The sequence below is a fragment of the Xyrauchen texanus genome, chromosome 23, assembly GCF_025860055.1.
Source record: "Xyrauchen texanus isolate HMW12.3.18 chromosome 23, RBS_HiC_50CHRs, whole genome shotgun sequence".
NCBI classification, from domain to species: Eukaryota; Metazoa; Chordata; class Actinopteri; order Cypriniformes; family Catostomidae; genus Xyrauchen; species Xyrauchen texanus.
In genome coordinates, this window is record NC_068298.1 from 10,697,440 (window position 1) to 10,721,505 (window position 24,066).

Below are 24,066 nucleotides of genomic sequence, written 5' to 3' on the forward strand. Positions count from 1 at the left end.
ATGAAAAACATATTGTTTTTATTCCCTGGTATTGTTTATGAGGATTGTTCTTTGCCAGTCTACATAATCTCTTTAGCCCAGTGTGATTTCATACCATAAATCCTGTTGTATGATTAAAGACACCTCCCAAATCATTTAGCATTCCTGCTAAAGAATATCTGGTCACATCAGGATACTATTATTCTAATATTAGTATATATTAGTATTGTTACCTTTCATGTGGCAACATGACAGTGAGTTAAAGTATTTAAAATGTTGCAATAATATATTTTTCTGCATTACAAGCTTATAATCCAAAATAAAACAATACGATTTATGAACTCTTTTCCTTTAGCCACAAGAAAAAGGTACACAGGAGTGCAATAAATCACTAGCAGAGTATCTGTTAAAGAGCTTTTTCTTGTTGGCTTCGCAGTCTCTGCTCTATTTCAGAGCTACATTATGTTCACTATGTTTTTGGTTTTGAAAACTTCATGATGATTAATTACACAGCAGACCGTACAGGCTACCAACCTTTCCCTGCATAAGCTGTTTGTTTGTGTGTGTGTGTGTGTGTGTGTGTGTGTGTGTGTGTGTGTGTGTTGACTAGGATTAGCCTTAAATATAAGAATGACACTCATGCAGTATCATTTAATGTCCTAAAATCAAAATTGACCATACTTATTAGTTCACATTCCTTGTCTTATTGGCACAAATCATCAATGCCAATCAATGAAAAAAGAAATTGTCTTTGTAATGTTTCATCAAAATGTATAACTAGCTCCACTCCTGACTTTTCTTTTTGACTGACATCAGCCTTTCTAAAATCTTGCCAGTTTATTGCCAGTAAATATTAATGTAAATAATAAAAAATAAACAAAAAACATGGAACACAGGAGTGGACACAGGAAATAAAAACTGCTTGTATGTGGCTCTTCAGATAACTTATGTATTTATAGGAACCACAGGATGCATTTCAAATAAAAGTTTTCTCCTGACCGTTTGGCAAGTATCATGTGCTATTTAATATACTCTTTTCCCCATCACACAACCTTATTTAATAAATAATGTCACATGTAATATGTGTTTGTATTGGAGAAATTAAATCTTTAAATTACAATTTTCCAGATTGAAGAGGTTTTATGGTAAAACTGACAAGCCAATATGTATTTTATTTGTCAGAATGCCCCATTAAAGGTATAGTTCACTCAAAAATGAGACTTGTCTCATAATTTACTCACCCTTATGCCATACCAGTTATGGATTACTTTCTTTCATCTGAACACAAATTTAGAATTTTAGAAGAATTTCTCAGCTCTGTTGGACCATACAATGCAAGTGAATGGTGCCAAAATTTTGAAGCTCCAAAATTCACATAAAGGCAGCATAAAAGTACTCTAGATGACTCTGGTAGTTAAATCCATGTCTTCTGAAGTGATATGATAGGTGTGGGTGAGAAACATAAGTATCTAAGTCCTTTTTTACTTTTCTACCTTTATTCACTTGCATTGCGAGGACCTACAGAGCTGAAATATTCTTCTAAAAATCTTAATTTCTGTAAATCAAGAGATCATTTTCATATTTAGGTGAACTATCCCTTTAAGTATTATCAAAACCTGTAGATGTCGCTGTGGGCAACCCCACGTGGGTAAAGCACGTTGCTCTTCCAGTTTCCCATGATGCCTTAACGTGTTTACCTCCGTTTTGACAGCACCGATGCTGCTTACTGGCTCTCCTTGTTACCTACTAGAATTCAGCCTCAGTCCAGCAGTGCTGTATACACTGGAACATCACCTCAGGCTGAGACAAGTTCAGCATAATTCGCCAGACACTCTTGGGGGATTGTCGACAATTGTGTTAATGTTGGCGGCGGTGGCGTCGGTGGCGTCGGACACTTCCTCGCTCTTAATCTGAGGTGAGTGCGCATACGAAGTTACAAGAGGACATCATTATCATACTTGCCATACCAGTGTGGGACAGAAGCGTAAGTTTTATGCTTCTGCGTTGGAAGTCAGTCGTAGTGGCACTGAGTTTCCTTTCGCACGTCTTACTTTAATGTCGCAAATGAAAAGAATGTAAGATAAAGTGTTAAACCACGCAAGAGACCCAAGTCGTCCACTGTTATGTGAGTAAATCGGAAGTTTTAATATTTGTATGCAATTCCATTGTTCTTTTGACATAAATGTAACCATAATATAATTGTTAGCGTTATTGTTGCATAATGAAGCTGTGGTAACTTGCTATTTGCCACCATTTCTATCGATAAGAAATTTAACAAATGTCAAAAAGATTTGAAAACTTCTTACACTCTTCTAGTTTGAAGGAGATTTTTAAGGAACAGTTCACCCCAAAATGAAAATTCTCTCATCATTTACACACCCTCATGCCATCTCAGATATGTGACTTTCTTTCTTCTGCTGAACACATTAATTTCTACATGAAGAAAGTGTTCATATATTTGAAAGAAGGAAATTACAGTACACACAGTAGTCCAGCAACAATGTCTGGCATTTGCACATTATCAATCACATTTTCTCATAAAAGACCCAATCAAACCAATTTTACAGTGCACAGTATATATGGCATTTACTCATTGTGCATGTGAGGCGCTTTTACTTTGAAGTTACATTCGTGCACTTCCTCTGAAAGTTTAAACGCTGTGGATCGCCTGCTTGGATTGTCACAGACTGACCATCATGATTTATGAATTATTAGAGGAACATTTGATCCTTATCCTTAAGTTTTGATTCTGGCTACAATACAAGCAGTGGTGGCTCAGTGGTTGAGGCTCAGGGTTACTGACCAGAAGGTCGGGGGTTCAAGACCGGTGGCACCACCAAGGTGCCACTGTTGGGCACCTTGGCAAGGCACTTAACTCCAGGTTGCTCCGGGGGGATTGTCGCTGTAATAAGTGCTCTGTAAGTTGCTTTGGATAAAAGCGTCTGCCAAATGCATAAAATGTCTGCCAAATGCACAAACTGTGATTGGTCATTAACATGTCTCAGACACTCCTTCACATGCAAGCAGGCGATTCTCAGCACCCTCGTGGCCTTAAAAAAAAAAACAATCAGCCAAATGGGAAAATGTATCAGCCTCTGCGATATATCGGTCAACCACTACAATATAATATTTGTGTGTGAGATACAGTGTGATATTTATTTTTACCATAAATCTTCTCTTTTACTTCCACAATCTTCTTCTTTAGTTTTCACATTAGTTGTGCATATCGCCACCTACTGGTCGGGACTGGTAAAAGGTGAAGAGTTATAGTAAAAAAGGTCTTAAATATTGTTTCCCACCCACACCTATCATATTATTTCTGAAGACATGGATTTAATGACCGGAGTGGTATGGATTACTTTTATGCTGCCTTCAAAGCTTCAAAGTTCTGCCCGCCATTTACTTACATTGTTAGGACCAACAAAGCCGAGATATTCTTCTAAAAAAATCTTCATTTGTGTTCTGTAGAAGAAAGAAAGTCATACACATCTGTGATAGCTTGAGTGTGAGTAATTGATGAGAGAATTTTCATTTTTGGATGAACTATATTTTTAATTAAAAAAAATTTGCATCATTATATGCAAATATAATGTAAATTATATTTAGTTTCCTTATTTACTATATATAGTAAATAAGGAATTTTGGCTCTAGATGGTAAATTTTGTGCAACTAATGATAACAGTTCATGAGTGTCAAGAAAATAATGCTTTGAACCCTCCCACCTGATGTCACCTGTCATCAGAGGCTATGCTCAAGAGATTGTCTCATTAGACTGATAAGATATTACTGTCCTTAAACCTCTTTCATGCATCATTTGTGTCCTCATTCTCCATGCTTGATTTTTTGCTTTAAACTGTGTCTGCTTGTGCTGACAATATGGGTTGTGCACTTGCATGTGTTGTACTATTTAAACTCTCCATTAAAACATTATTAATGTGTTGATATGCTTTCATAAAAAACTTGTCAAATGAATTAAGATAGTACAGTAGTTGTGCAAAGAATTTTCTATCTATATACCACCCTGTTCAGGGTTACATTTTCGCTTATTATTATTTTAATTGGACTGGTTTATTTACCTAAATTAATCTTAGAGCTGAGCTTATAAAGTTGTTAGAAAATCGTGTCACATTATTGCAAAGTAATAACAAATAATTTGTTGGAATTGTGTGGGATGACTGCCGATTGATAACCATTAAAATGTCTGGGCACATGTTTGCAGTAAGCAGTGTTGTGCATTTAAATTGTTGTTAAATAAGCTTAAGGATCATTTAAATATTCACACCATGCATATTGGTTTAGCTTGGCATCTGGTAGAATGATAAATTAATGCCTTCTCTGTCCTACAGTTTTTCTGTGGGATCTGACTCTGTATTTTAGGTTTTCACCACATGCAAATGTATTTTTTGAGTGCAGACTGAGTAGAATTGCGCAAAACGTGTAGTGTCAAGACCGCACCAAAAACATGTCTGAAGTGATGCACAAGGAAAGCTTTGTGTCCTAGCAACTCACGACAAATGCACAACCATTGGCGGGTATCAGTGCATGACAGTTAAGAGGGTTTGTTGTCAACAAATTGATTAGCGGCCGTTTTCTTGTAAAAGTTTTGGTTCTTGATACTCACAAATGTGCAGGAAGATAATTGTAATAGTGTAAATGACACAAAGCCTTCTTCAACGAGTGCAACCTCTCCATTTTCATGCACACTGCAGATGAATATGGTTGTCACTCCTCCTCTTAGTGCTTAATCCCATTCCATACACACTGACTTTGGTTGTTTACGTGAAAGCCGAATACCCTCCCAAAAAAATGAGGCATTGACAACCGAATTAACAAGGGCTGTCAATCGATAAGAATTTTGAATATAATTAACAATTAGATCATATGCCGATGAATTAATCAATTTAATCGCATATATCAATATTTGCAGAGAAAGTGTATATATATACTTGGGCAACGTTACTTTTAAAAGTAACTCGTTAGAATATTTCATTACTCCTTAAAAAATTAACTTAATTAATATGTTTTTTTATGTAAATTAATGCGCTACGTTACTTTTGCATTATTTTTGCGTAACATTTTTCTCACAGCCACATTCTCTTCCGCTGTGCTATGCATTCCTTACATATAAGCCATGCACTGCATACAAGAGACATGCAGGTCATGCTAGCTACTTGGGCTGAAATGATTAGTCGACGTTATTGACAACATCAATAAAAAATAAAATAACGTCAATCAAATATTTCCATTGTCAAATAGTCGTTTGATCTCATTTAATGTATGAGATCAAATATGAATGTCATGAGATCAAATATGAAACTAATGATGGCGCACAAGAGCAGCACTGCAGCTCACTTCTGACTGAGGAGATGAAGAAGACACAGCTGACAGTCCAGTGCATCCTTTATTAAAGTTCAAATAATAAGGAAGCATGTCAGGGAAATATGTTTAAACTCAGAAACTGGCATATCTCTTAGGGCTTTTCCACTGCACGGTACAACTCAGCTCGTCTCTGCTCACTTTTTGGGGGTTTTCCACTGTTACTTTTTTTAGTATCACCTCGGTCGAGGTTCCAAGCGAGCCGAGCCGATACTAAATGTGACGTTAAAACCCTGCAGATCACTGATTGATCAGACAGAATCGGCACTACCAGCGTCACTGGATGAACATCAACCCGCCAGTTTTAAAGTTAGCAACAGCAATATCAGTATCATTTGTTCACGTGACTTTCAAATTGTAAAAAGAAATGGCTGTGTGCAAAACCACGCTGTTGTCAATAAACGAGGTGCAGACGTTCCTCTCTTTAGCGACGAACAAAAAGACGTGAAATGAAAAAGTCTTTCAGGAAGTGTCTCAGCTGTTGGCTGCACACGGCTACCACCGGACATACCAGTAGTGTAGGTAAAAGTAAAAAAAAACTAAAAAAAACATAAAAGTGACTACAGAACCATCAAGGAAAAGTGGAAGTGGTTCGACCAAATGGATGCTATCTAGACTGGCGAGCAATGGGAAGGAGAGTGCCCTGGACTCAGCCATGGCTGGAGTCCACGATGAAGGATGGTACGTTAACTCTATACTCTACTTGAAAGCTTCACTTTATTTAGTTGACCGGCTACTGGAAAGCTTGCTTCTAAAACAACCAGGCCAATTTAACTGTGACACTTGTGTAAAATCCCCATGCAACAACTGCTTTATGCAGCACAATGAGCAAACATCTAGCAGTCGTGTTATTGTTTTGTGTCACGTTTAAGATGATGTCACTGCAGTAGAGGCGGCAGAACTATGACGATCAGCCTATAATCCCACCCATGTTGAAGTGGCACTAAACGGCAGTGGAAAAGCAAGATCAGAAAAGTAAAGCAAGCAAGTAGAGTCGAATCGAACTGTAACATGCAGTGGAAAAGTGCCATCTGTGCAGTCAGCGCCGCTTCTATGAGTTGCGTGAAGTGACCCGATGTAAGGGGGAGAGATTGAAACTGCACCCAGCTAATGTACATTCAGACATGGGCACGCTCGTCCCTCTTGCACGCCAGTTAGATTATAAAGTGATGGCTTATCATGAATTGAATCATAATACATGTGTGTTGCGGTGTGTATCTTATCGTGAAGAAAATCTGCAATATGCAGCTCTATTAAGAAGAGAGGGTTTGTTTTTTGAGAGAAAAATCATCTACACTGCAACTAAATACTTTTTTGATTTGTTGCTGTTTTGGCTTGTTTTCCAATATAAATATCTAAAACTCCTTTAAAATAAAGTACATTTACTTTAGGAGCTATACTGCTGAGAATGTTGAATGTAATATAAAATATCAAAAAATCCTTTAAAAAAAGATACATTTACCTGAAGCACAATATAATATATTAAGAAGTTCTTTCAGAGAATAGATGTTGAATATAAGTATATTTTGACTTTACTGCACTGGCAGATGAATAAACAAGTAAAAAATACACTTATATACAAAAGTCACTTATATTCAAGATCCATTCTCAAGCAAGTCTATATATATTGTATGTTTTTAAATATTTTGAAATAGAAAACAAGGCAAAACACTTGATTACAATATGATTTTGTATTGAACCCCCCCTCCTCTTTTTCCTTTAATTCAATGAATGTCCTATAGAGGTATTTTGATGATTAGTCGAATAATTGTTCTAATAATTTTAGATCGTTGATTGTCAAAATAATCGTTAATTGTAGCCCTTCTAGCTACTGTACAACACTCATGTCAAAAACACTGTAAACAAACAGATATTTAGAAAGTAGGTCTTCATGTCATATTTATAATCAAATCTCAATAACATGAATATGCATGATTTGTTTTTCCATCAACATGGCAGCCAATATGAATAATGAAGTATAACTACTGTCTCACCAAACACAGCAAAGTCCAATCTTGAACCTACGTCATATATGTCATCATGTGCTGTGCCATTCAATAATATCATAGTCAACTTATGATGTTTTTCAAAACTCAGGATAAAATTCAGTGGGGAATTCCAGCCTATCATGTTTAAGGATTGTGGCTGATAATAAAAGAATATTGTTCACTTAAGTCATCTTAGTGCACACTTGCTTTGAGTTGATCAACGGTGCGTACAGACGCCACTGGTTATTCACATAAAACGTCAAAGGCGCATGTTGATACAACTTGAATGGAGTTATTTTTAATGCTACCAAAACAGTTTGTTTCATGAATCAAAATACTTGTTTATTATAAAACAAAAATATAGAATCTTTTTAGAAACTAAGACATACACAATCGATGTAGAACATTGCTCGGAGCCACTGATCCAGAGTCATCTTTTCTTATCCCATTCTCCCAGTTACGGGGAGCTGTAACACAGAACAGTTCGGCTGCATAAGTCAGTGAATTGAGTGAGTATTTCACCCTGTGAATCATGTCGTGGCCAGTGGAAGACTAGTCTTAGAGTCGCTCTGCCTAAACGCGTTTACTGATTTGTTTTTTAATGCAGTGTGTATTTTAACACATGAATCAATCACGTTTCACTAAACCGAATATTGACCTCATATTACTCTAAAACGTGCAATTTTTCAGCTTGTATTCCCGGCTAATATGAATGCAAGTCAGGACCTTTCTACATCCATTGACTGTTAGTGATAGAGCTTCTTGGTTGGGCCCATTTATATAAATAGAAGTGACTTCTCTGTGCTAAATAATCTCTGGCCTCACACTCTATAGAACTACAATGCCCATCATGTCTCCTCCCTGAAGTTTGCACACCTTTACTCCTTATTTATTGCAATACAGGGAAGTAGAGGTGTACAAAAGCAATGAGTTACTTCTCCACGGCATCCACGCACAACTCACCACGTGCCCCGCCGAGAGCGAGAACCACTTTATAGCTACCATGAGGAGGTTAACCCAATGTGACTCTACCCACCCTAGCAACCAGGCCAATTGGGTGGGTAGTCAGCGTTTTTACTTGCTGAGCTACCCATTATATTAAACACTCCTATATACTGTATACATATGCGTGTGTGTGTGCTTAGTTTTTTGCCTGTACAGCTGGAGTCGCGCTTACTACCCCTTGCTGATACGACTAGTAAATACAAAAGCATGGTGGTACTTAAATTGAAGGTGACAGCTTGAATTGCTCCAATGGTAGGAAAATTCCTTATTATGGTCTGGGGGCATGATTAATTGTGTTTATTTTTGTGTTATTTTTTATATAATTAGCAACACTAAATAAGCGTGTTTAATCAATGAATTTGCATAGTGTGTACATGACTGAACTAAACATATACTGTAGTTGTTAATGCAGTGACACCACTCACTTTTGGACACTGACAGCTTGTCTTCCATCATACTTTCATTCTGTAATTTCTCTTTATATTTAACCATATCAAGTTTCTTATATTCACTGCTGCTTTTATTTGATTCCAGCATTATTTCCATCTTTCTTTCCCGATTGCCCTTCATAATCCCTTTCTCCTGGTCTGATATTGGATTCATAACTTTCCACAAAGCTATTCTGAAACCCTCTGGCTTCGCATCATGAGGTTTATCGGTAGTGTTCAAGACATTGTATTACTCTGTCTGATGCTATGAAATTGTAGATTGAGCTGTCTGTCTGTGAGTCTTATTTTTGTGTTCCACTAAGTCTGTTCTTGTAGTACTCAATTTTCTGTTTTTAACACTGCTGCTTACGCTGTGCTGGGAGCACTTATACGGAATCTTAGTTCAGATTAGTGTTTCAGTAGTCAAAATTTCAGTAGTCGGTACAATACCTGTGAAATTTCATGGTTCTCGATACCAATTTCGATTCCAAAGCAAAAATATGCTAATATGATTATATGCTACTGAACACACCTGTTTAGTTTTTATTTTAGTAATTTAATAATTATTATTTTCCAGAAAAATGTTTTAAAGTTTAATTACATTTCATCATCAAAATGTTGTCTAATCAATTCATTCTTAAAAACCTTTAACAAGTGAAAATGGAACTTTTCAACATGTTATTGTATTTTTATATATATATATATATATATATATATATATATATATATATATATATATATATATATATATATATATATATATTATTCAACAGCAGTCTTGCTTGTGATATATTGCTTGATTAATATTATTATTAGTAGTAGTATTTTTACATTGAATATTACATTTTAAGTTGATATATATGTCACAATTTCTTCAATTTCAGGCATCTAGCTTTTTATTTTATTGTGCTTAAATTATGATGTTTTGATTATGACTTTTAAGTCACATCTGAAATTTTTACACTGGCCTTTGAGTCTAACAAATGAAATGTAGGACACAGTTTTGAAGTGTTTGTATTTTAGACTACTGGTGTTTGTGTATGTAGAGATTTTTAAATGTTGTTTTATATTGTATTACTGTGAAGAAGCACTTTGGTCAACTCTGTTGTTTTAAATGCTATTTAAATAAAGTCTGAGTTGAGATTAAACCACAAATGCTGTGATTTAATTATATAAATATTTAGTTTACATGTACTGCGTGGTTCACAGTGGACGAGTGCTCTGCTCTGTCATCTGATACAACGCGAATGATTCTCAATGTCTGATGCGTTTCCAGTGTTTGAGCAGTTGGATTTATACATTCAAAGTACGCAGTTCATCCACGCTAAAATTACAGCCATTAGCGGTTTAATAAATCGCGCTAGAACATGTCATGATTTTTATTTGATTAATTGTCCCTTTCAGTGCAAAAGGAGAACAGAGCACGCGTTCAAAATAAGCCTGTGAGCATTTTAAAGCTGCCGTCTGTCAGTCATACTGCGTGCTGCACTTCTAGTATTGGAGTTACCGTACTGCAGAAACACTTGTATCATTACATCTTTTTTATTTTAGTATCGACTTGGTACCGAAGTACCAGTACTTTTGACAACACTAGTTCAGATCCTGCTTAGTCTTTGACTAAAGGAAATAGCAGATAAGCACAGTGACTGTGTTTATTTCCTTTTTGCCTGTTTGATATTTATGTGTTCAAGATGAAATTACATGAAGTATTTAAATAAATAGTTGTGCTTCATTTGCCTTGCAGTCATATAAAGGGATTTAATTCACATTTACCAGCTTAAAAGGGCTATTCAAGTGTTTATGATCAAATGCGGCAAATATACGCAATTAAATGCACCAAAATAGGGACTGAAATAGGCCTGTAAGAGTGTAACAGGAGCCGGTAATCTTTGGATTTCTAATCTGGCAGGTTACCAGCAAAGGCTGAATTGAAATAAAGGCTCATATCTCATTGTAACGCATGCACACACTCACACTCACACAGGTTTGTTTCACTATATAAGTGAGGACATCTCATAGATTTCCATTGATTTCATAGTAAGATATTTTCTATCCCCTGACAATACCCTTAAACCTAACTCTCACAGAAACATATGCACATCAGCTAAACATGATTTGGCCGATTTATGAGCCAAATGTCCTCACTTTCATAATTTATATAAATATAAGAGATAAAAAAACATTTATATAGTACTGCAGAATCTACATTACAGATATTTACTTATAGTATAGTGTGCATATAGTTGTGTGTTGTCTTCATGAGCATCAATGAATGTTTGTACCTTGTGTAATAGTTGTGCATACACCTTTTTCACACTCCGGGTTTTGGAATGCGGAAGAAAACATTTGCATGGTAAACTTCGACAACAGTGAATGGGAGATCACAGCAAATAACCATGCACAAAAGATAGTTTTGGGTATTAACAAAATTAATATAATAATATGTGATATTATCATAGGTATTTTGCATAGGTATTAAACTTTGGTGAGTTTATAAATGGTCAGCAACTGTTTATATCAAGTTTGACCTGCAGATTAGGTTAAAGCAACATTAATCTCTGTTTTATTTAACAAAACCTTAAATAAAGTCCTGCAACAACTCTCCAGAAGTTTAGTGGAAATATAAGAGATACCATCAGTGCATTTATAGAAGATAGACTGACCTGGTGCTAAGTAACAGAAACAATGTGTTGGCAAAAAGAATAAGTAACTGACATTTCAAAACATAACGTATCTGACATTTCAAAACATATGTAAAGCGTATGACTCGGATGACTTGCTTTTTTCTGTGGAACACAAACAGAGATATTTTGATAGAGATATATTATGAATATATACAATGCAAGTCAATGGGGTCCAAAGCTTGATTACACTTCCTCGTGCTTGATGCATACCTGCGCAGATGGTGCCTAGGAAACTGCAGTGCCAAGATTTATAGTGAAAAAGCAATTGCATTTGAAGTGTTTTGAGTAGAAGTTACTGTAATGATTTTTTTAATTAAATCATTATTTAATTAAAGACCGCAGATACCACCATGGTATATTAAACAATTTAATTTACCATTTTAATAAAAATATTATATACAGTATATATAAGTATAAGAATTAGACTTTTTTGAAATTACAATAATGAGAAAAAAATATATTTTTCACATGAGGATGAATTGTTTCAAGCAAAATATGATTTCGTATTTCTTTCTTTTGATTTTGAGGTGAAGTATGACCCGGACATATTCTTAACAGGTTTTGTTAGTTTCATCCTATGAGCTCTAGTTCTGAAGACAAGGATGAAGAATTCAAGAATAAAAACATGTAAATGTGGTACATTAGATTTTACATTAAAACAAAATTGTAAGATGTTTTGTAGTGCTGCAATGTAAATGTCAGCCAGGCGACAGGAAATATATTAATGAATGCGAGGTTTTAGTGAGATGACACTTCTGCAAATGCTTCTAAGACAAGCCATTTATGAGCAGACTGCAGTTGAAGTCTTTGGCCTACCCTCTGACTCATACCACATTAAATCTATGGACATTCAGCCATTTCTGTGTTTGTTACTGGGTGAATCCTGGGCTGACCTTTCCTTGACTGGTTACAGGAATTACTAGGTTATTATTTTTAACATTTTTGAAATAATGTGCCACACAGATATTGTATTTGTTTTGAGTCAATGCTTTAAGTTCATTCATTGTGTTTTCAAGTGGGGGTAGTTAATTGCAATTTGAAATCATTTAAATATTACAGTTTGTTTCATTTGAAGATTTATGCTGCTTATTCTACTGCCAAACGGATTAAATTATGCATGGTGTGTGTAATCAGCGCTCCCAAAAGAAATCAACTTCGATCCATTCAATGCTGCATTTTATGGATTTATTCCAACTGTGAACTGGGATATCAAGTACGGCTTTATACCAGAGTTGTTCTATTTAAACCTGAGCTACACCTATCAGCCGTAACATTAAAACCACCTTCCTAATATCATGTAGGCCCCCCTTGTGCCGCTAAAACAGCTATGACCCGTTGAGGCGTGGACTCCACAAGACCTCTGAAGGTGTCCTTTGGTATCTGGCACCAAGACGTTAGCAGCAGATACTTTAAGTCCTGCAAGTTGCGAGGGATGTGCTGGACCAACAAGTCCGATCCATGGAGGCCCAATCCATGGATCGGACTTGTTGGTCCAGCACATCCCATAGATGCTCAGTCAGATTGAAATCTGGGGAATTTGAAGGCCAAGTCAACACCTTTAACTCTGTCATGTTCCTCAAACCATTCCTGAACAATATTTGCAGTGTGGCAGGGCACATTATCCCGCTAAAAGCCACTTCCATCTGGCAATACCGTTATCATGAAGGGGTGTACGTGGCCTGCGACAATCTTTTGGTAGGTGGTACATGTTAAAGTAACATCCACATGAATGAAACACCCCAAAAGACCTGCCGTTTTGTAGATGCTCTGACCCAGTCGTCTAGGCAACACAATTTGGCCCTTGTCAAAGTTGCTCAGATCCTTACGCTTGCCCATTTGTCCTGCTTCTAACACATGAAATTCAAGAACTGACTGTTCACTTGCTGCTTAATATATCACACCCCTTGACAGGTGCCATTGCAACGAGATAATGTTATTCATTTCACCTGTCAGTGGTTTAATTTTGTGGCTGATCAGTGTATGTCTTTTTAAGATGTTTTAGATATAACAAATTTTTTTTTTAAATTCAAAAGTTAAATATATGATTAATGTTGCCTCCTAAAGTTTCTTTTTTTTTCTTACGTTTGATTCTCGAGTTGAAGTGCGGTTCCCCTGATGGAAGCTTAAAAGTGAAATTCTGTTATGAAAAAGGTGATGGCTGTGCATGGAAATCATTCAGATGCCTGTGTCCTGTCCTGGTTGGATAGACTTCATCTACCGCTCAAAGATAAAGTAGATTTAGTATGCAAGCTTTAGGTCTTTATTGCTGTATTAAAGAGGACAGTGGCAGTATAACATATTTTGATTGTTTGGTTTACACAGCAAAGGTGTGATGAGAAGCAAAGCAGTGTTGACTTTTTAAACTTGAAACAAGTATGTGAATGCAAACGCTGCTAGTTGTGCAAACTTGATTTCACACATCATTGTGTTCTGAAAAAATGTGTCAGAACACTTAGTAATGCAATACAAGTTGGGGGAATTAGCGTAACCTGGGTCATTGGGTAAATTAATGTGAATATGACCATATTATAGTTGTTATGTATATAAGTCACATTTAGTGGTCTGAAGTTTTGTGGTACAATCACTGTAAATACTAGATGTGCAGAAAAAGGTCCCAAATTATCTAAATTTACCCAAATTTTTGCATTATCTGCATTGCTGCATGGGCCGCTAAAGTGGGCAACAGCATAAAACGTCGTCTTCAATGACCTTTTTCAGGTCAACTACTGTCCAGGTAGAACAGTTTGAAAAGAATCTTGTTATCACAGTAAGTTCAAGTGTTGAAATGTTTATAGCTAGCTACCTGAATAATAACACATTTGGTTTAATAGCACAGGCAGTTCAAGATATATTGCCCCCTTGAGTACTGAGGTTTGTTACCATTACAGAAATGCAATAACACACATTTATTTCTGGCCTTAGTTGTTACTTCAATCTGGGCGTATTACTGGTCAGGCAGACCAAAAAAATAAAATCAATAAGTCTATGTGATTGAGGATACTTTCTACAGATTTGGACATGTTTCATGTGGGCAAGTTGAGCATATCTGTTGATATACATTAAGGAGTATTTCCCCCACAGACCTGTTCTCTTTTTAAAGCATATACTGGATATTCCTCCTGTGATGGCATTTCCATCACTTCCATCACATCCAGTGTGTGTCAGAGCCAAGGGATTTCAGATCGCTTATGATAGAGAGGTGTTTAGACACTAGTTTGAAATGTGGACTATTTTAAAAATATAAACTGTTGATCTTTTAAATGTTGATAAAGGACAGTATGGCTTAATTGAAGGGGGAACTTCACAATCAAGCAATTTTTTTGGTTGCTACTGATAAGACAAAATAGTAATCAGTTCAGAGCTTGCAAGACAATAGAATGTCAAATTTCTTAATTTCATGTTCTCTATATCCCTGAATTATTAAAGGGGTGTACTTATTTTGAATGGGTGTAAGTTCTAGGCTAAATTAAGTGCACACTAAAATATTAATGGCATAATTATGGAACTTTGGAGATAAAGAGAAACAAAGCTTTTTGCTTACAAAATCAGATCAAGGCATTAAAAAATAAAAATCTTAATGTTACATTTGCATGAAGCTGAAATAATTACCTACTTGTTTTTTTTTACATTTTCTGAAGAAAACATGTCTTAGCCATCCTCTAATAATAGTACAAAAACATTTCTCTGTAAATCCCAGCAGTAATGAATATCTAATTATAGATTGTACGTTTATTCCACATTTTTCAGTGTGGGAAAGATTCTATTGTTCAAAATGTGGTGTTGAGATGCTATTATAATAGGGCTGGGTGATATGTAAAAAATATTTGATCGATAATTGCTTTAAAAAACCCTGCCGAGGGTCAGTGAATATTTTTGCTTTATTGATTTTGCTTTAAATTCATTTATTAAAACACAAAAAACATAAAAGAAGGACATTTCTTAATTCAAATTGCACTTTAAACTAAACAAAACAAAAAAGCAATTAAAATAACGAATTTATCCAAAAATCTTATTTAACCACCTCCCTAAATCCAACATTTACTGACTCCAATGGCTCCATTTACCATCAATCAAGTATCTTATCAGCCAGTGACAACAATTGGTAAGGAAAATTACCAATAGCCTACAGATTAAGAACTAAAGACAATTATAAATGTAGCAGCATATAAGATATTTAGACTTGATTTTAGAGAACATATGTTGTATTTAAGTATATTTTGTCTTTACTGCACTTATAACCAAGTGAAAAAATACACTTACTGTATATTTAAGATACATTCTCTTAAATTCTAAATATCTTATATTTTGCTTCTCAAGTAAATGTATCTTGTTATAAGGATTTTTAGGCAATTTAAAATGGAAAACAAGACAAAAACACTTGATAACAATAGGATTTTTGCAGTGAAATTCTTTACTGAATTAAATGTAATAAAAAAGTATTTCTTTCCCTTGAATTCAGTGAATGTCATTTAGAGGTATTTTTAAAAGCGATTTTGTCCTTTTTATTGTTAGTAAGCACATTTAATACAACCCTTTAAGTCGGTGCACAAGCTGAATAATCGGTTAAGAGCTAATGATTAATCGTTGCAATAATCGCTTAATAGTTGAATAATCGTTCTTATAATCGTTAGATTAAATGATTATCAAAAGAATCTTTAGTTGCTGCCCTAGTTCACAATGCATGTTAACCTGCTCTGTGGAAATAAAGCAATATATAAACTCACAGCAGCTCCTGAGATGATCAGAGTTCATTTGCAGCATTCTCATAGATTACATTATTCTTGCAGTTTTCTGACAAATCAAGTGGTGAGATGAATGAGAAAAAGGGGTGATAACTCTTTACATGTGCCTGTTCCACAAGACATGCTCGCGCTGCATGCCTCTGAACAAACAGCGAATCAGACACAATCATTAATAGCTTTTCTTTTGTCTGTTCTTAAAAATATAATAAAGTGTGTTTCTTCAAGTGAGTGTCTTTTGTGACTAACAGCATTTCTTGTCACCTGTCACTCCGAGACGTCTTGCAGGTCCCCTGCCTATTGCGGGTAGATGAGCAAAATGACCCGCTCATGAAATACATTTGGATGAGGAGCTCTCGAACTGGATTTAGCCTCATCGCAGTTGGCGGGTGCAAGTTTCACACCCTGGGCTATTGTTTAATTTATTTTACTGACTTCCCAGATCCATTTGCCATTTCCCGATATTGTCGATCATTGTCTGTCAATTGAGTGTCGCATTTGGCAACGGGATATGGGTCCAGATATCGTCGATATCCGATTACATCATCATATTGCCCAGCCCTACTGTTATATTCTTTTTCACTTTCTCTGTTGTCCCTGACAGGAGGAAACATCACACCTCAACATGTTATCAACAGCCTTGGGCAGCACTCAATGTTGTCAGTTGACGCCATTATATTGTTTGAAACAATAGCCCCATTTAGCAGACATTTATTTTTTTGTCTCAGACGGTGTTGTATTTGTTCTCCTCTGTAGAGGCCAATAGTGTCTCTCATCACAGAAGATTTTGTTGACCCTCAAGGGCAGTTTGAAAATAAGAAAGATGTAGATGGGAATTGATGCCAGCGTCTCCAATCAATAGTGCTGTTTTATAGTCTATGCTTGCCCATCAAAACACTTTCACCTTTATTCTCAGTAAAACAGGCCAAGGCAAACTATAAATATTACAGATTTATGATACATAATACAATAGTTATTTATTTATTTATAAAAAAAACATTTTTTTTTACATTTTCTGATGTGAATGGTGCCAAAAGAGGACCTCACCCAAGTGTTTATGATAATCTGATATGGCTTGCGTCCCTACATATGTTTAAGTCTATGGGATTTTTTCAAGTGTTTTGTCATTTGCCAGCCGAATTTCACCTGTCTGATCACATAAAAGAAATGGCTCACCTCTCCTCAACAAGCCACATGATTTGAGTTATCATATCTGGAGCATGTATAGTGGGGTATGAGTTATGTGTATGCTAACATTTAATAATTAGGGTTAGGTGAGTTATCCTAGCAAACTTCAAAAATTATATTTTATAAGAGCCACATTCTTCGTTTGTAGCTCATCAACACATAAGTCATTTTAATCAGGGATCTCTTTTCCCTTGAGGATTTGTACTTTAAAAGATGTGAGAGCCTGATAATTTATGCATTATAGCCATTCAGCTGCAATAATTCTTATCAGGGTCCCAGAGAATCACCTCCCGTCATCTCAAGCGAGAGCTCCATGCTGTAATTGGCCTCCCACTATTTATTGCAGAGGCACCGTGATTGAGCAACAGATCGTTGACTCTCCCACTGGTCTTTAAGCCGTGACAACTGCAAATCTGAGCGGTCAGGTAGCACCATTATATTCCCTTGATCAAATTCATTAGATTTCATCCTAGTGTGAAAATGATTCATGCAATTTGTCTTGTATGCATTGAGCTATCTTTCTAAATTCCCAAAAGTCACAAAGTTGATTTCTGAAAATACCTGTCTCTCATGGCAGACAAAATCTCATTTTTATCTGTGCAATTTCACACTGCTGAAATAATAAGCTTTGTGGTGGGCGTGACAAGTCAATCTGCATAAATCTCTACAAAGATGGTGAGGTCTTTGCATACAATCATGCTGATTTGTTGCATTGACACTGAAAATATGTTCAGATGCAGAAATGCAGATATTTATACTGCATTATGCTTTAATCAGTCTCATTCAATGTAAAGCTTGAGTCTCTGTGCCGCTCTCATGAAACACCTTTCAGATCCCCTTAATGCTGAACTTTTCTTTTGCAAGAGAAAAGGGAGAGAGAAGAAACACTGTTGTTGCTAGGGAGATATAAATATAGTGACATTAAAAGACTCATTCTTTCACTGCCTGAAGAAGTTCACACAAACATATTAGTGTCTCAACTAATTTGAGTTTATTTGATGTGTTGAAAAATGTCAATTTATCCAGCTTGATAGGGATTGTATACTTTGAAAAACATTGCACGCATCCTAATAATTTTGTCAGGGAGGTTGTGTTTTGTCTATAGGCCTACATGTTTTAAAGGCATATCTGATGTTGTAACAGTTCAGGAAAGGAGGTAGCGGGAGCCGGAACCCACATTCAATGAACTTTAATTACAACAAAACATCAATCTGAAAACACAGCAACACAAAACACTGACGCACACACTTTCTCTCCCTGGCATCTCTTCCCTTATCTCCCTCCCATTGATTAGGCAACTCAACGCCGAACGTGCATCCTCACGGCCCAGCCACGCAATCCTCCTTGTCACACTTCTCCACTGCCCGATTCAGGCCCGGGGTACCATCCGGACTGGCTTACTCTCCCCCCATCTCTGGAGGGGAGACTCTGCCCTTCCAGCCGTTCCACCACCCAAAGGTCCTCCCCTCCTCCTGTGAATCTGAGAGAGACTAGTGGAGGTAGGAGGAGAGAGAAAGACTGAGCAGGAGAGACAGAGAGAGAGAAAAAAGAAAAAGGTCTTCTGCTCTTTCGGGCAAACTGCCCACCCAGTCCTCAGCCACTCCTTCGCCCCCTGGTGGATAACAGCTGCTCCTTCGTCAATTGGCGGATGGCAGCTGTTCCTCCTATACTGGAACTGCTGGACATGTTTCAGGCATTTTTACTGTTGGCATAAAGTCTGATCCACATTGCAGCTTATTCTGGCCATGAGTCATCCTCTTATACTCATCGACATGTAGTGGCCTTTCCTTAATGCCCCAATTAATGTGGACTTGAGGTCTCGTGGCCTTTGCTCTGTAAAGTCTATAAGATCATATTAGATCATATGTGTCATTTTATGATACTGAAGGGGGCTCAGGAGTAACTTAAGGGCATGTTTACGTTCTACTAAATATCTCAAACAGAGCTCTTCAGTATCTTTCAATTGCGTCATGCCATGAAAATTGTAAACCTGGGCAAATCCATCAAGTTTTTAATTTTTAATTTTTTTTAAAGCAGATATTGTAAAAGCCAGAACTTTTAAACACATTTGTTTCTAGGCATGTGATTTAAAAAAAAAAAAAAATCCCTAATTCCAGAAATTATATTAAAGCCAGCTAATGAGATTGTAGTTTTTTGTTTTGAGAAAGCACTTGCCATTTTTGTGCACTATATACATCAGATGGTCATTGTATTGGTCTGTATCAATGCTGTGGATTGCCATCTGAGGCTGAGACTAGCATATGAGTTGTGCTCCATCATGTGAATCATTTTGGCATGCTTTTATCATCACCATTAAAAGTATTGATGGAAAAACAGCAAGTGCCTCCAGGGCTTCAGATTGCAGTGAGATACAGACAGAGAGATAATCTGCAAATCTAACAAGTTTGACATACCAGCTGTTGTAAAATGTAGAAGTGATGAAAACATATGATTCATTGTCTTGGGGCTTAAAGATTCAAGTTAAACATTGCTTTATTTTTGAAAGAACTCCAGCTCTGTGGTCTTCTGTGGGGTTTCAGACAGGTAATATTCCTCCTACTACTAAGGATACTTTCTTGCTTTCTTTTTTAAAAGCTTGGAGATGAGTTTAATGAGCATTAACACATTTTATATCGGCCTGTAATTGATTTTGTTTGATTTTTTTTATTCTCATCATGGGCACTAGCCAGCATTAATAGCATTGGCAACTTTGATTAGTGAACGTTGTCTTACACGTCTAAAAGATTTCTGTAAAGCAGAAACGCAAAGCTTTGGACTATTATATAACAGCTCACTTTGGTATTTACAAAAACTGGCCTAATAATTGTATCAAAATTATATTGTCCTGTTTGTACCGTGGCACAGTGTTTGGAATCATTGTGTTCCCGCAGGGGTACAGGTTCGAGTCTGACCGGTGTCATTTCCTAATCCCATTCCACCTCTCCCATGGGTTTCTTGCCTCTCCCAACTCTCTTATTTATTCAAGCAAAAAAAAAAGTCCATAAATGAATAACTTACTGTATTGTCCAGACATGGGTTATCATATTCAAGTAGTTAAATGGTTAAGGTAAAATTTTAATTTGTGCGGTCTAATCTGAGAAAGTAAACTGCCAGTTTCCAGTGTAAATATAATGGGGGAAAAAAGATATTTAGCAAATGTTGTGGCAGGGCGAAGGGCGGGGCTGGGTCGTTATTCCGCACATCCGGCCCCAAATCAGGCTAATTAGCCCACGAGAGGGATAAAGGCCAACCGAAGACGGCAGTGCGACAGAGAGAGAGAGAGATTTACGGACAGCTGTCCGACACCTGTGTGTGTTTGTCTTTTTGGTTGAGTTTTATATGAAACTATTCCGGTTCTCGCTGGTTCTCAACTCCTCATTTCCATTAATCCCTTTACAAATGTATTTGTACATCAGTGTATGTACTTCTAAAATGGAAAAAATGTCAGTACTCTCTAAAATAATGTTTAGCAAACTTTTGCAAGCCTTAACACAGTGAGATCTGCCAACAGAGTTCATTTCAGTTCTGAGATTGAATTACCAGCAAGCTCCCAAACATGATTGAGGGACTGTCCAAACTCCCCCACCCATAAACAACAAATATTTCTTGTGGACAGTAAATCAATGTGCATATTAGTCACTGAGGGATCGAAACCATTCTTTTGATGATGAATTCTGAATGCAGTGACATAAAGCAACTATGATGATAAACGCCTAGTTTCCCTCTCTTGGCCTGCATGTTCCAGGCCTATGCCACCGTTATCTGGATTAAAGAACAAGTATAAGAGAAAAAAGACAACTACTAGCACAGCTATCATACATTTCAAGCTAAGCTTTTGAAGTACAGTGCTTTTAAAACACCTGGAGAATTAACTACAGACTGATTTGTGAAATTCAGGAGGAAATCTTTCGCCCCTGGAAACAGATCAGCTAGCTAATTTACACATTCAAAGGACTTTTGTTTGCCCAATGCTCACTTGAAGTCATGTTCTGCTCTACTTGAAACAAAAAATATATGTTAAAGTGTTATTTTACCTAAAAAAAAAGTAGTCAATACGACTGTTGCAGTTCCCAAATAAATGCAACTTTGCTGTGCCAAGATGTGTCGAGCCAAATGCCATTTGGTTCTTGCATGTCTCATGATCGTTTGCCAAGTGCCAAGTCTGAAAATGCAGAAGCATGAATGCAATTTGAGAGTTATGGTGGAGGTTTTTCAAGGTTTTCAGTGAAAATCAACTTTTTGCTAAGCTACTTGTGTGAAAAAGCCATTTGAACCTGGAATTTTACTTTTAAATAGATAAAATACAATTTATATCACTCAAAAAATCAAACAACTTAAAGCTTGTGCGTTTTTCTAATGTGAATATTGTTTCACTAATGTGCTGAATCAACTTTAAGGAAGCCATTTCTGAGTAGGGATGCACCAATACCATTTGTTCTCTCCTGATCCAATTCGATATCAATCCCCATCTGATACCAGTGTTGTTGTATATTCTGAATGAGTTTAGAATATTTATAACTAACTGTGTGAAACTGATTGGCAGGAGCTTTTTATGTAAACAAAACAATTATATAACATCATGTGCAGCCTGTTAAGAAAAACTTGTATAACCAGTCTGCTGGATGCAACAGCAATATTAACAGCAATTCCAATGAAAGTCTTCAGTTGAAAAGAAGCCATTTCTCTTATACACATTTTGTTTTTCAACTTCTATGTGGACTTGTAAATGTTTTCAGATGTTTTTGTTTTTTTTTCATTTTAGTTGTAATAGGATATCAGTCCACTTTTCAATCATATACTGTAGAATTGTTTTGGAACTCGGTCAACTTAAATATTTAAAAACAATAATAACGAAATTTCATTATATAATAGTGATACATTTCCATTGTAATTTCTTAAGGCTTTTATTTTGACTCTGGCTTTTATTTTGAAGGACCGTTCCAGTAAATCTCCAGAAGAGTGTTTGTAGTAGGGATGCACCAATCCTATACCTGGTTCGGTATCGGCTCCGATACTGAAGCTTTTAGACGGATCAGGTATTGGTCTGACGAGCCCGATCCAAATCCTATACTGTGTGTTAGTCATGTTCGTTACTGTCAAGCACCAAAAGAGGTAGATGCTCAATAGTTCGCTTCACTTATAATATTCATTTAGAACAGCACTGGAGGTGCATTTTACCAGAATTTGAATAAGAAGCTTATTAAACTACTGTGAACTTGCCTACAAACAGACACATACAGGACTTCCTGGAGAGTTTACCTACAAACAGACACATACAGGACTTCCTGGAGAGTTTAGAGTGTCAAAATAAAAGTGTGAGGGTTTAATAAGTGCACAATTTAAATATGTTACTGTTGTCCTTAAAATTAAAAGTAAATAATAATAATATGAATAACAATGTATTATTATTATTGTCATCATTAGTATTTGTTTACAATTTATAACAATATTTAAATTTACTGGGTTCCAAAAAATAACTGTGCGAATGAAAAGTGGACTGATATCTTACAACTAAATTGAAAATAAAAAGTCCAGATGCAAATGGAATTTGTTTTTGCTGCTACATTATCCAGTATAGTTAATAATAGTGTGTCTTAATAAGCTATACATTTATATTGAAATAATGTGTAGTTAGAGGTTTGTGTTTCTTTACATATTAAAGAGCACACCCAATTAGTTCCACACAATAATGTAAAGATATCCTAAACTGATTATGCAAAAAAAAAAAAAAAGCAGCACTGGTATCGGCTTGGGATCGGTATCGGCCGATACTGAGATTTCCAATATCAGCATCCCTAGTTCGTAGGCTAGTTCACAGTAGTTTGATTTGCTTCTCATCTGGTGAAATGTGCATCCGATGCCATTTTCAATGCATGTTGTAAGCTGAACACAACTATTTAGTATCTACATCTGAGATTAATGCCCACATATTGTGCTCTGCTCTGAGTGTGTATCAACAGAGCGGCACTCGTTTAGGGAAGCGTGCTGCGCATGCAGACAGTATTTATTTAACACAGTTTTTGCGAATCGCAAAGCTATTGTATGACCTCAAGAGTCTTTGTAGTAAATGCACATGTTATATGGACTAGTTTAATTGTGCTTTAGAGGTTCTTTTATGTCATTCTTTGAGCTTGATGGTAAAGGTAAAGCAAAGGTAAAGTTAAATAAACTTTATTTTCATTGTATACAATAAAACAAATTGTATTTTATGAAAATTCCGAAATTTTGTAACATTACTAACATGTGCTATCGGATTTGGATCAAGCTCATCAGACTGATACTGTTCTGGGAAGTTCAGTGAAGAAATCTGGCAAGGACTCTTTATACTGGTGTCAAAACACTTTGTTTGACATGTTGTAAATATGCATAACACCCCCCAACCCATCTTTGTGGATATATTAGATTTTGGTATTTTCATTTGTGATACATGTGCAGTCATCCGTAATACCCCTTGACTGCTGGTCTGTTGTCTCCAAGGGGCCAACTAATAGAAGCTAGGATCAGAGCAGAGGAACAGGGGATTGCAGTGATTTAGAGACGTCTAATTTTACGCTGCTCTCTACATTGACTCGCTAAACTTTGTAGGATTAAATGGCTTGGGTTAAAAGGCCTGAAAAAGTAATTTAGCTGTTTTCCACAGACTGTATGCTCTCGGGTCAGAAAGAATGTTCTTGTCATA

The 24,066-nt window shown here is 36.3% G+C and overlaps 1 protein-coding gene across 2 annotated transcripts in view; it reads left to right on the forward strand.

Annotated features, from left to right (window-relative positions):
* The first annotated feature begins 1,675 nt into the window (after window positions 1-1,675).
* The window catches only part of LOC127663308 (ecto-NOX disulfide-thiol exchanger 2-like), a 239,206-nt gene continuing 216,815 nt past the window's right edge, over window positions 1,676-24,066 (forward strand). For both annotated transcript variants that reach the window (XM_052154829.1, XM_052154831.1), the window contains exon 1: window positions 1,676-1,894. The gene's annotated coding sequence lies outside the window, so the exon portion shown is untranslated. The remainder of the gene's footprint in view (window positions 1,895-24,066) is intronic.